The sequence below is a fragment of the Pristiophorus japonicus genome, chromosome 1 (genome assembly GCF_044704955.1).
Source record: "Pristiophorus japonicus isolate sPriJap1 chromosome 1, sPriJap1.hap1, whole genome shotgun sequence".
NCBI lineage: Eukaryota > Metazoa > Chordata > Chondrichthyes > Pristiophoridae > Pristiophorus > Pristiophorus japonicus.
In genome coordinates this window covers 82,309,302-82,323,800 of record NC_091977.1, presented here as the reverse complement: position 1 = coordinate 82,323,800, position 14,499 = coordinate 82,309,302, and positions in this window count along the sequence as shown.

Sequence of the window (14,499 nt, the reverse complement as noted above, 5' to 3'; positions counted from 1 at the left end):
TTCACGAACTCAAACCATTACAATGCTTTCCATTACCCCATATGCACAAGGGATCACCAGGCCAAACATGACCGAACATGACCTCATTCGAAGATCAATAGTACATCACAATTATATATCAAATTACATTATAATTGCATAACATTACATGCGTAACTACGATATTTTTAATATTTACTAATGATTCACACATTGCACAATGCACAGTTCTCATTACTCACGTGTCTCTCGGGTGGGAATGGCTTTCAGGCCCCACCAAAGCCAACGGAAGCTCCTTGTATGCAGTTAAACAGTGAATCATGGCAGAGCTCCTGCCCGTCCTGCGTCGCTCACGATGGTTGATAGACATCTTCTTCTTTAAATGATACGATAACATTGCAGGGCATAAGCAAATGGGTCAGGCAATTTAACACATTTAAGACTGACAGATTTAAATGTTCAATTACAAATTAGCATTACGTTGCATACGAATAAAATAACATATTTCATACTATAAGAACATAAGAATTAGGAACAGGAGTAGGCCATCTAGCCCCTCGAGCCTGCTCCGCCATTCAACAAGATCATGGCTGATCTGGCCGTGGACTCAGCTCCACTTACCCGCCCGCTCCCCGTAACCTTTAATTCCCTTATTGGTTAAAAATCTATCTATCTGTGACTTGAATACATTCAATGAGCTAGCCTCAACTGCTTCCTTGGGCAGAAAATTCCACAGATTCACAACCCTCTGGGAGAAGAAATTCCTTCTCAACTAGGTTTTAAATTGGCTCCCCCGTATTTTGAGGTTGTGCCCCCTGGTTCTAGTCTCCCCGACCAGTGGAAACAACCTCTTTGCCTCTATCTTGTCTATCCCTTTCATTATTTTAAATGTTTCTATAAGATCACCCCTCATCCTTCTGAATTCCAACGAGTAAAGACCCAGTCTACTCAATCTATCATCATAAGGTAACCCTCTCATCTCCGGAATCAGCCTCGTGAATCGTCTCTGTACCCCCTCCAAAGCTACTATATCCTTCCTTAAGTAAGGTGACCAAAACTGCACGCAGTACTCCAGGTGCGGCCTCACCAATACCCTGTACAGTTGCAGCAGGACCTCCCTGCTTTTGTATTCCATCCCTCTCGCAATGAAGGCCAACATTCCATTCGCCTTCCTGATTACCTGCTGCTCCTGCAAACTAACTTTTTGGGATTCATGCACAAGGACCCCCAGGTCCCTCTGCACCGCAGCATGTTGTAATTTCTCCCCATTCAAATAATATTCCCTTTTACTGTTTTTTTTCCCAAGGTGGATGACCTCACATTTTCCGACATTGTATTCCATCTGCCGAACCTTAGCCCATTCGCTTAACCTATCCAAATCTCTTTGCAGCCTCTCTGTGTCCTCTACACAACCCGCTTTCCCACTAATCTTTGTGTCATCTGCAAATTTTGTTACATTACACTCTGTCCCCTCTTCCAGGTCATCTATGTATATTGTAAACAGTTGTGGTCCCAGCACCGATCCCTGTGGCACACCACTAACCACCAATTTTCAACTCGAAAAGGACCCATTTATCCCAACTCTCTGCTTTCTGTTCGCCAGCCAATTCTCTATCCGTGCTAATATATTTCCTCTGACTCCGCATACCCTTATCTTCTGCAGTAACCTTTTGTGTGGCACATTCAACTTTATGCTGGGGTGCATAAATTTATTCATAATTTAGTTATGTTTTAATGTAACCAAATAACATTGCAGATTCTAGTTACAATTTCCATAGATCATTAAATAATACATAAATATAAATTTCAACTTACTCTCGCTGCTGCCAGTAGGCTGTTCCACCGTTTGCGGCACTGTCCGGTGTGCGTGTTTCATGTCGGCAATGTCAGACCAAATCCTCCGATATGCACGGGGTGAAGGTTTCCCATTCCCATCCCGTGTCAGATCCTCCCACCTCATGCTGACAACATTCACGAGGGCCTCATTGGCCTCCTCGCTGAAGGGCTTAGCCCTACACCTCTCAACTGATCCCTCCATTTTTATTAATCAAATTGGTACTGATACATTTTTAACTTGAATTACCAGTAATTATCAATTTTGTTTCCAATATTTTTAACTTGCTAAATTATTGTCAGTGTAACTAACAGTACAGAAAATTATTTTAAATGGAAAAAAAATTTGAAGAATGTTGATTATTAACAGATAAATCAGAGCGTTCAACCACAAAATGCTTTCTCCTCTCTCTCTCTCTCTCTCTCTCCCCCGACCCTCACAGAGCTTCTGAGCATGTGCAATGACCCCTGACCTCTCAAAACACGGCAAAGAAAATCAACCTAAAAAAAAATTCAAGCTACACATGCGCAGTATAGCGTTGCTAAGGAAGCTTTTTTTCATTCATTTCCGTTTTCTTTGGCCGATCGTGAGATCGCCGAGAAATCTGATCACCCATTTGACATCGCCAGGGTAAGGCCGAGTGGAAAAGCGCTAAAAAAAAAAATCAGCACGGGCGATTCATGATGAGGGAGAAAGTCGAGATCTAATCGAATTGGACCAACTTCAACACGGAGGAATCATATCGCCAGTCGAGTTCAACGAGTGGGCCAGTCCACGTGTTGAAAAACAATGGCATGGTCAGAATCTGTGGAGAATACAAGGTAACGATTAACCGAGTCTCACTACAGGACCAGTACCCACTGCCCAAGGCGGATGACCTGTTCGCAACGTTAGCTGGGGGGAAGTCTTTCACCAAGTTGGGCCTAACCTCCGCCTATATGACACAGGAGCTGGCTGAATCTTCGAAAAGACAGACGTGCATGAACACACACAAAGGGCTGTTTATAAACCACAGGTGCCCTTTCGGGATTCGCTCGGCTGCAGCCATTTTCCAGAGAAATATAGAGAGTTTGCTGAAATCTGTTCCGCGCACCGTTGTGTTTCAAGATGACATCCTGATCACTGGTTGTGACACCATCGAACAGCTACACAACCTGGAAGAGGTTCTAAGCTGCCTAGACAGAGTGGGACTCAGGCTGAAACGCTCCAAGTGTGTTTTCCTGGCGCCAGAAGTCGAATTTTTAGGGAGAAAGATTGCAGCAGACGGCATCAGGCCCACGGACTCAAAGACAGAGACCATCAAGAATGCACCCAGACCACAGAATGTGATGGAGCTGCGTTCATTCTTGGGACTTCTCAACTATTTCGGTAACTTTCTACCTGGGTTGAGCACGTTGTTAGAGCCTTTGCACATGTTGCTACGTAAGGGTGACGACTGGGTTTGGGGCAAATCTCAAGACACAGCCTTTGAGAAGGCCAAGAACCTGCTATGTTCAAATAAGTTACTTGTACACCATGACCCATGTAAACATTTAGTGCTAGCTTGTGACGCCTCATCGCACGGGGTTGGCTGTGTGTTACAGCAAGCCAATGTATCAGGCAACCTCCAACCGGCTGCATACACGTCTAGAAGTCTGTCTAAGGTAGAGAAAGTATGGTCGAGAAAGAGGCGTTAGCATGTGTATATGGTGTTAAGAAAAAGCACCAATACCTATTTGGACTTCAGTTTGAGCTTGAAACTGACCACATGCTGCTCATTTCACTGTTTTCAGAGAGCAAAGGTATAAACACCAATGCTTCGTCCCACATCCAAAGATGGCACTAACATTATCCACTTATGACTGTTATCCGCCACAGACCAGGCACTGAAAACTGTGCCGATGCTCTCAGCCAGCTACCATTACCCACCACTAGGGTTGAAATGGCGCAGCCCGCAGACTTGCTACTGGTCATGGATGCTTTCGAGAGCGAGGGATCACCCATCACAGCTCGCCAGATCAGGACCTGGACCAGCCAGGATCCTGTGCTATCATTAGTAAAGAGTTGCGTCCTAAATGGAAATTAGTCAGCCGTTTCCGGGGAAATGCAAGATGAAATTAAGTCGTTTCACCAACGCAAAGATGAAATGCCCATCCAGTCGGATTGTCTCTTATGGGGTAATCATGTGGTTTTGCCAAAAAAAAGGCAGGGAAACGTTTATACGCGACTTATACAGTACCCACCCAGGCATTGTCATGATGAAGGCAATTGCCAGGTCGCATGTTTGGTGGCCCGGCATTGACTCGGACTTGGGATTCGTGCATGCATCAGTGCAACACTTGCTCACAACTGAGCAATGCACCAAGGGAGGCTCCACCGAGTCCAGACCGTGGTCCAGGATCCACGTAGATTTTGCCGGCCCCTTTCTAGGAAAGATGTTTTTAGTAGTTGTGGACGCTTACTCCAAATGGATTGAATGCATAATCATGTCATCCAGCACGTCCACAGCCACCATTGATAGACTTCGGGTCATGATCACCACCCATGGCTTGTCCGACGTCCCTGTCAGTGACAATGGACCATGTTTCACTAGCTCGGAATTCAATGAGTTTATGACCCACAATGGCATCAAGCATGTCCGGTCTGCTCCGTTTAAGCCCAAGTCTAACGGTCAAGCGGAGCGGGCAGTCCTAACAATCAAGCAGAGCATGAAATGCGTGACGGACGGCTCCCTGCAGACCCGCTTGTCTCGCATTCTGCTCAGTTAACGGACGCAACCACACTCGCTCACTAGGGTTCCCCCCGGCAGAATTGTTAATGAAGAGAGCCCTCAAAACCAGGCTCTCCCTAGTCCACCCGGAACTTAATGATCACATGGAAACCCGGCGACACTGGCAGAATATGTGCCATGATTGCGTGGCTGTTTCACGTGACATTTATGTTAACGACCCTGTGTTTGTCCTGAATTACAGTCATGGTCCCAAGTGGGTTGCTGGCACTGTTTTGGCCAAGGAAGGGAATAGGGTGTTTATAATCAAACTGTTAAATGGCCAAACGTGCAGAAAGCGTTTAGATCAGACCAAATTGCGATTTACTGACAACCAGGAACGACTTGAAGCGGACATCACCATCGACGATCCATCAACACACACCCAACCAGCAATCGACCTCGCTGTCAATCACGAGAATGAACCCACCATTCCTGACAGTCCGGTCAGACCAGTCGCGGTGCAGGGAAGCAATGGTCTGGCCAACTCACACACGCCAGGGTTTGAACTTAGACGATCAACCAGGGAGCGAAGGGCTCCGGATCACTTCAACTTGTAAATAAAGTGTACCGAAGACTTTGGGGGGGGTAGGGGGGGAGGGGGAAGTGATGTTATGTATGTAACTATGTAACCAGAGGGCGCAACTGTTGGAGTCCTAATGGTCACCTGCACACACATGCAGGGCCAGTATAAAAGGTTGGCTGCCATGTTGTTTAGGCACTCTGGCGTTGTAATAAAGAAGACTAAGGTCACACTAAGTTTAGCTCACAGTACTCAGCCTCATGGAGTTCTTCTATACACAATACTTGCCACTGGACCAAGACCTGGCTCTGTCAAGCCCGTATGGTGGCTGGTGTGCAACGACCACCACACGGTAAATAAAATCCACGCACAGGCATCTTCCACCCTACATTACGTAGTTCAGGACCTGGAATATTAGGTCCTTCATTGAAACACCTGTGAACTCATCCTTTTTTCGTGTGAAAGCAAGTCATCCTTGTTTCGAGGGAATGCCTATGATGATGATGATGATTGTTGTTGACCATGGGCTAGATTTTACACTTTTGTGCAGATCGCCCAAAAATGGGCATTATTTCCAGCGTGGACGGTAAAAAAGGGTTTTCAGATCGCCGGCTTGTCGCCCATTTTCAAAGTCCCTAGTTTCCATTTTAAAAATTGGGCATTACCGCGATCGATATGAAATATGCGTTAGCGTTAAATCTCTCTGACCTTCTACAGTAAAGTGTCGCCGTCCTTAGCAATGGCATGGCATCGCTCGATTCCCGCGATTCAGGATGTCAGCGTTCATCATTACATGCGCAGAAGAGGAGACAGAGAGAGAGGGAGCAGAGGGACTGAAAGCATGAGTGGGTGTGGTGTATGTTTAGCTATTGTGGGAGGCACGAGGGAGATTCACCAGCACCAAAAAGCCTACTAAGCACCAATAATGTAGTTGGCACCGAGTTTTTGTCCAACAAATAATACATAACATGGAAGGGATGAAGGAGGCCCTAGAACTGTTAGCCAGGAACCCTGGTGGCAGGGGGCTCCCAGTAGTCCCAGAGAGCGGCACTGCACCCCAAGGTGCCGCACCCCCATTGCCAACGACACATGAGAGCCAGGAGCAACACCTTGCTTCTGGCTCGGAACACGTTCCCACCTCGGGACCGTCCTTTCCTGTATCCGTCCAAGCAGCGATTCTGCCGTCATCCCCACCCCCCACCGCCCCCAAATGAAGCAGCGCCTAAGGAGTTCCTTGGCCAGGCGGCTTGGAGTCAGGAGGGGAAGGGGAAGGGGTAGAGTTGGGGAGGAGAAGCCGGGGGGGGAAGGAAAGTGAGGTGCATGGTCGCAGGTGTTGTCTGGGGCATATTTTTAGGTTGCTGCTGCTATTTTGGTGGGCAAGGGGCGAGGGGGCTACCTTGTTGTTTTGCATTTGTGTTCTGTTTTGTTGGAAATGGGGACCATTGTAATGATGTAAATATCATAAATTTGTTGTGGGCTGGGGCGAGGGTGGGATGGAGTGGTTTTTACAGATATACTTACGATTTCAGACAAATGGTTGAGTTAAATGTTTTTTATTTAACATAACCTTGTTGCGCATTGGCTCAGATAGCTGCACCATTACACACTGGTGATTCCTTAACATGAAAGGGTATAATTACACTCAACTGGAATCAACTTAAACTTTAACTGTCACCAAGGTGATGCCCACCATTGATGTATGACCTGCACACCCAGCAGTGTGTCAGCTTTGTAAATACCACCAACGTTCTTTCAAGCAAAGCTCTCATTTATGAGTTCCTGATGTAAGAGTCTTTCAGCTCTGATGCCACCACGGGCCCTTTCCTGTGGTCTACAGGAGGGCGGGGGCATGGCTTCATCATCAGCCTGATTGTCTGGCCCGATGTCAGCATCCATCTCCTCGTCCTCCACTTCCTCTCTTTCCTGAGGTGGACCGTCAGACCCTTCTGGAAATTCTTGTCACCTCCTGATAGCCAAGTTGTGCAGCATGTAGCACACTACCATGAATTGGGCTACCTGCTCAGGGTGGTATTGGAGCTCACCTCCTGAGTGCTCTAGGCATCTAAAACGCTGCTTAAGCACTCCAATGGTTTTCTCGACAATATTGCGAGAGCCTCTGTGGCAATCGTTGTATCGCTTCTCGGCTTCGCTGTGGGTGTCATGCAGGGAGTTCATCAGCCAGGTGGCAAGGCCATATACTTTGTCACCAAGCATCCAGCATTGACCTTGTGGCTGATTGGTAAACATGCCAGATACAGCGCTCTCACGCAGATATGAGCATCATTGATGCTGTCCGGAAATTTAGCCTTCACTGCCATAATAATTTGCTGGTGGTTGACAATGAGTTGCACATTCAGGGAGTGGAATCCCTTGCAGTTCCTGAAAACCTCTGCATCCTGAAAAGGTGCCCGCATCGCGATGTGCATACAGTCTATTGCTCCCAGCATGTTGCAGAAGTTAGCTATTTGGTAGAATCCTAAAGCCCTCTCAGTCTGAGCCTCCATGGTCATAGGGAAGCTGAAAAAGTCCATCCTGTGTGTGTACAGGGTTTTAGTGACCTGCCTAATGCAGCAATGTGTGGCATGCTGAGATATACCGCAAATGTCGCCAGCTGAGACCTGAAAGGAACCCGACGCAAAGAACGAAAGTGCCGCGGTGATCTTGACCTCGACAGACAGTGCGGCCCTGATGGTGCTGGCAGGCTGAAGATCTCCCCTGATGAGCTGGTATATCTCACTGATAACCTATTTGTGGAAGCGCAGTCTCCTAAGGCAGGTGTTATTGGACAAGTTGAGGTCAGACCGCTTCTCCCTGTAAGTGCAGGGGGTGTAAGGTCTGGTCCTCTTCATCAGTCTGGCATGTCTTAGATTGGGCACATAATGCTGTCGAATATATCTTCTGCCATCTCTAGTTTGCAGCATGTTTGTACTCATCATGACAGGCTGAGAAATGACAGGCCCCATTGCAATAACTATCAGTATTACACCGATTGTTAACAAACAATAAATGTCCACAGTAAGACACCTAAAGTAAATTCCAATTGTCCACAGTATGATAAGATGTTTGGTCAGATGTTCACATCACCTTAAAAGAACTTCAGAGTACATCCAAACTCCCCCAAAGTTGAAGCAGCCTTTTAAATGATGCGAACTGCAATTTAGAAAATGGCGCCCATACCGCTGTGATTAATTCAGGTGAGAGCAAATTTTTCAGAGCAGTTTTTTCGGTGAGCGATATTGTCGGCGAGATGTATGCGAGGTGCCGAAAGTAACGCTGGGCGACTCTCTGGATGTTAGTTTAGGCAAATGTGAACTTTACAACAAAAAAAAGTGGCCGGCAGGTATTATTAAATCTCGGCATTAATTACGTGCCGAAAGTAACGCTGGACGATGTTATGGATGTTGGTTTTGCCCATTCTGATCTTTCCGCCCAAAAAAGGTGGGTGGGCAGTATTATTTTTTTATCAGCGTTGCGTTCATGCCGAAAGCAACGCTCAGCAAAAGTGACCAAGAAATGGTTGTTAGTTTCCATTTTGTGGTTAAATGGCCGTTATACCTAATTTCATCATTAAAATGGACGTTACGTGGGCAGTATGCATAGACAAATAATGGAAAGTCTAGTCCCATGTCTTTTGGCAGAGATAGATTTAGCTTGGTTTCCAGTTGCTGCTAAAGCAATTTTACTTTTATTAATGTGATAAACTTGTCAAAACCAGAACAGCATAAAATGCTTTATTCTGTTATAAAGTATTGGCAGTGCATCTTAGAACATAATAGAAATATAATAAGAACATGAGAACATAAGAATTAGGAACAGGAGTAGGCCATCTAGCCCCTCGAGCCTGCTCCGCCATTCAACAAGATCATGGCTGATCTGGCCGTGGTCTCAGCTCCACTTACCCGCCTGCTCCCCGTAATCCTTAATTCCCTTATTGGTTAAAAATCTATCTATCTGTGACTTGAATACATTCAATGAGCTAGCCTCAACTGCTTCCTTGGGCAGAGAATTCCACAGATTCACAACCCTCTGGGAGAAGAAATTCCTTCTCAACTCGGTTTTAAATTGGCTCCCCCGTATTTTGAGGCTGTGCCCCCTGGTTCTAGTCTCCCCGACCAGTGGAAACAACCTCTCTGCCTTTATCTTGTCTATCCCTTTCATTATTTTAAATGTTTCTATAAGATCAACCCTCATCCTTCTGAACTCCAACGAGTAAAGACCCAGTCTACTCAATCTATCATCATAAGGTAACCGCTCATCTCCGGAATCAGCCTAGTGAATCGTCTCTGTACCCCCTCCAAAGCCAGTATATCCTTCCTTAAGTAAGGTGACCAAAACTGCACGCAGTAGTCCAGGTGCGGCCTCACCAATACCCTGTACAGTTGCAGCAGGACCTCCCTGCTTTTTGTACTCCATCCCTCTCGCAATGAAGGCCAACATTCCAATCGCCTTCCTGATTACCTGCTGCACCTGCAAACTATCTTTTTGGGATTCATGCACAACGACCCCCAGGTTCCTCTGCACCGCAGCATGTTGTAATTTCTCCCCATTCAAATAATATTTATTTTTACTTTTTTTTTCCCAAGGTGGATGACCTCACACTTTCCGACATTGTATTCCATCTGCAAAACCTTAGCCCATTCGCTTAACCTATCTAAATCTCTTTGCAGCCGCTCTGTGTCCTCTACACAACCCGCTTTCCCACTAATCTTTGTGTCATCTGCAAATTTTGTTACACTACACTCTGTCCCCTCTTCCAGGTAATCTATGTATATTGTAAACAGTTGTGGTCCCAGCACCGATCCCTGTGGCACACCACTAACCACCGATTTCCAACCCGAAAAGGACCCATTTATCCCAATACTCTGCTTTCTGTTCGCCAGCCAATTCTCTATCCATGCTAATACATTTCCTCTGACTCCGCATACCTTTATCTTCTGCAGTAACCTTTTGTGTGGCACCTTATCGAATGCCTTTTGGAAATCCAAATACACCACATCCACTGGTACACCCACATCCACCATGCTCGTTATATCCTCAAAGAATTCCAGTAAATTAGTTAAACATGATTTCCCCTTCATGAATCCATGTTGAGTCTGCTTGATTGCACTATTCCTATCTCGATGTCCCGCTATTTCTTCCTTAATGATAGTTTCAAGCATTTTCCCCACTACAGATGTTAAACTAACCGGCCTATAGTTACCTGCCTTTTGTCTGCCCCCTTTTTTAAACAGAGGCGTTACATTAGCTGCTTTCCAATCCGCTGGTACCTCCCCAGAGTCCAGAGAATTTTGGTAGATTATAACGAATGCATCTGCTATAACTTCCACCATCTCTTTTAATACCCTGGGATGCATTTCATCAGGACCAGGGGACTTGTCTACCTTGAGTCCCATTAGCCTGTCCAGCACTACCCCCCTAGTGATAGTGATTGACTCAAGGTCCACCCTTCCCACATTCCTGTGAACAGCAATTTTTGGCATGGTTTTTGTGTCTTCCACTGTGAAGACCGAAGCAAAATAATTATTTAAGGTCTCAGCCATTTCCACATTTCCCATTATTAAATCCCCCTTCTCATCTTCTAAGGGACCAACATTTACTTTAGTCACTCTTTTCCGTTTTATATATTTGTAAAAGCTTTTACTATTTGTTTTTATGTTTTGCGCAAGTTTGCCTTCGTAATCTATCTTTCCTTTCTTTATTGCTTTCTTAGTCATTCTTTGCTGTTGTTTAAAATTTTCCCAATCTTCTAGTTTCCCACTAACCTTGGCCACCTTATACGCATTGGTTTTTAATTTGATACTCTCCTTTATTTCCTTGGTTATCCACGGCTGGTTATCCCTTCTCTTACCGCCCTTCTTTTTCACTGGAATATATTTTTGTTGAGCACTATGAAAGAGCTCCTTAAAAGTCCTCCACTGTTCCTCAATTGTGCCACTGTTTAGTCTGTGTTTCCAGTCTACTTTAGCCAACTCAGTCCTCATCCCACTGTAGTCCCCTTTGTTTAAGCACAGTATGCTCGTTTGAGACACTGCTTCCTCACCCTCAATCTGTATTACAAATTCAACCATACTGTGATCACTCATTCCGAGAGGATCTTTTACGAGGAGATCATTTATTATTCCTGTCTCATTACACAGGAACAGATCTAAGATAGCTTGCTCCCTTGTAGGTTCTGTAACATACTGTTCTAAGAAACAATCCCGTATGCATTCTATGAATGAATCCTCAAGGCTACCCCGTGCGATTTGATTTGACCAATCGAAATGTAGATTAAAATGCCCCATGATTACTGCCGTTCCTTTTTCACATGCCTCCATTATTCCCTTGATTATTGCCCGCCCCACCGTGAAGTTGTTATTTGGGGGCCTATAAACTATGCCCACCAGTGACTTTTTCCCCTTGCTATCTCTAATCTCCACCCACAATGATTCAACATTTTGTTCATTAGAGCCAATATCATCTCTCACAACTGCCCTGATATCATCCTTTATTAACAGAGCTACCCCACCTCCTTTCCCTTCTTGTCTATCTTTCCGAATCATCAGATACCCCTGTATGTTTAATTCCCAGTCTTGGCCACCCTGCAACCATGTTTCTGTAATGGCCACCAAATCATACCCATTTGTAATGATTTGTGCCGTCAACTCATTTACTTTATTTCGAATACTGCGTGCGTTTAGGTAGAGTGTTTTAATACTAGTTTTTCAACCAGGATTTTTAGTTTTGACCACTCCTGCAGCCCCTATATATTCAGTGGCCCTTTTTGTTTTTTGCCTTGGGTTTCTCTGCCCTCCACTTTTACTCATCTCCTTTCTGTCTTTTGCTTTTGTCTCCTTTTTGTTTCCCTCTGTTTCCCTGCATTGGTTCCCATCCTCCTGCCATATTAGTTTAACTCCTCCCCAACAGCACTAGCAAACACTCCCCCTAGGACATTGGTACCGGTCCTGCCTAGGTGCAGACTGTCCGGTTTGTACTGGTCCCACCTCCCCCAGAACCGGTTCCAATGCCCCAGGAATTTGAATTCCTCCCTGCTGCACCACTGCTCAAGCCACGTATTCATCTGAGCTATCCTGCGATTCCTACTCTGACTAGCACGTGGCACTGGTAGCAATCCTGAGATTACTACTTTTGAGGTCCTACATTTTAATTTAGCTCCTAGCTCCTTAAATCTGTCTCGTAGGACCTCATCCCTTTTTTTACCTATATCGTTGGTACCAATGTGCACCACGACAACTGGCTGTTCACCCTCCCTTTTCAGAATGTCCTGCACCCACTCTGAGACATCCTTGACCCTTGCACCAGGGAGGCAACATACCATCCTGGAGCCTCGGTTGCGGCCGCAGAAACGCCTATCTATTCCCCTTACAATCGAATCCCCTATCACTATTGCTCTCCCACTCTTTTTCCTGCCCTCCTGTGCAGCAGAGCCAGCCATAGTGCCATGAACTTGGCTGCTGCTGCCCTCCCCTGATGAGTCATCCCCCTCAACAGTACTCAAAATGGTGTATCTGTTTTGCAGGGGGATGACTGCAGGGGATCCCTGCACTACCTTCCTTGCACTGCTCTTCCTGCTGGTCTTCCATTCCCTAGCTGGCTGTGGACCCTTCACCTGCGGTAAGACCAACTCACTACTCCTCATAACAGAATACAAGAAACATAATAGAATAATTAGAACATTACCCCCATGACATGTTAGCTGGTTTCCAGTCTGATGTCCTGCAGATGTGCCTTCAGCTGCCTAGACTCTAAGCTTTGGAATTCCCTCCCTTAACCTCTCCATCCCTCCACCTCACTCTCTTCCTTTTAGTCGCTCCTTAAAACCTATCTATCTGACCAATCTTTTGGTCACCTGTCCTTATATCTCTTTATGTGGTTTGGTGTCAAATTGTGTCTGATAACGCTCCTGTGAAATGTCATGGAATGTTTTACTATGTTAAACTACGTAGCGTTGCTGGTTAAAGAGGAGATTAATGCAATAGTAAGGAAGAACATTAGCTTGGATGATGTGGAATCTGTATGGGTGGAGCTGCGGAACACCAAAGGACAGAAAACGCAGGTGGGAGTTGTGTACAGACCACCAAACAGTGGTAGTGAGGTTGGGGATGGAATCAAATAGGAAATTAGGGATGCGTGCAATAAAGGTACAGCAGTTATCATGAGTGACTTTAATCTACATATAGATTGGGCTAACCAAACTGGTAGCAATACGGTGGAGGAGGATTTCCTGGAGTGTATAAGGGCTGGTTTTCTAAACCAATATGTCGAGGAACCAACTAGAGAGCAGTCCATCCTAGACTGGGTGTTGTGTAATGAGAGAGGATTAATTGGCAATCTTGTTGTGCGAGGCCCCTTGGGGAAGAGTGACCATAATGTGGTAAATTCTTCATTAAGGTGGAGAGTGACACAGTTAATTCAGAGACTTGGGTCCTGAACTTAAGGAAAGGTAACTTCAACGGTATGAGACGTGAACTGGCGAATGATACTTAAAGGGTTGATGGTGGATAGGCAATGGCAGACATTTAAAGATCACATGGATGAACTTCAACAATTGTACATCCCTGTCTGGAGTAAAAATAAAACGGGGAAGGTGGCTCAACCGTGGCTAACAAGGGGAATTAGGGATAGTGTTAAATCCAAGGAAGAGACATATAAATTGGCCAGAAAAGCAACAAACCTGAGGACTGGGAGAAATTTAGAATTCAACAAAGGAGGACAAAGCGTTTAATTAGGAGGGGGAAAATAGAGTGCAAGAGTAAGCTTGCAAGAAACATAAAAATTGACTGCAAAAGCTTCTATAGGTACATGAAGAGAAAACGGTTAGTGAAGACAAATGTAGGTCCCTTGCCGTCAGAAAAAGGTGAATTTATAATGGGGAAGAAAGAAATAGCAGACCAATTGAACAAATACTTTGGTTCTGTCTTCACTGAGGAAGACACAAATAACCTTCTGGAAATACTATGGGACCAAGGGTCTAGCGAGAAGGAGGAACTGAAGGAAATCCTTATTAGTCAGGAAATTGTATTAGGGAAATTGATGGGATTGAAGACCGATAAATCTCCAGGGTCTGATAGTCTGCATCCCAGAGTATTTAAGGAAGTGGACCTAGAAATAGTGGATGTATTGGTGATCATTTTCCAGCATTCTATAGAATCTGGATCAGTTCCTATGGATTGGAGGGTAGCTAATGTAACCCCATTTTTTTAAAAAGGAGGGAGAGAGAAAACAGGGAATTATAGAGCAGTTAGCCTGACATTGGTAGTGAAGAAAATGTTGGAATCAATTATTAAAGATATAATAGCAGCGCATTTGGAAAGCAGTGACAGGATCGGTCCAAATCAGCATGGATTTATGAAAAGGAAATCATGCTTGACAAATCTTCTAGAATTTTTTGAAGATGTAACTAGTAGAGTGGATAAG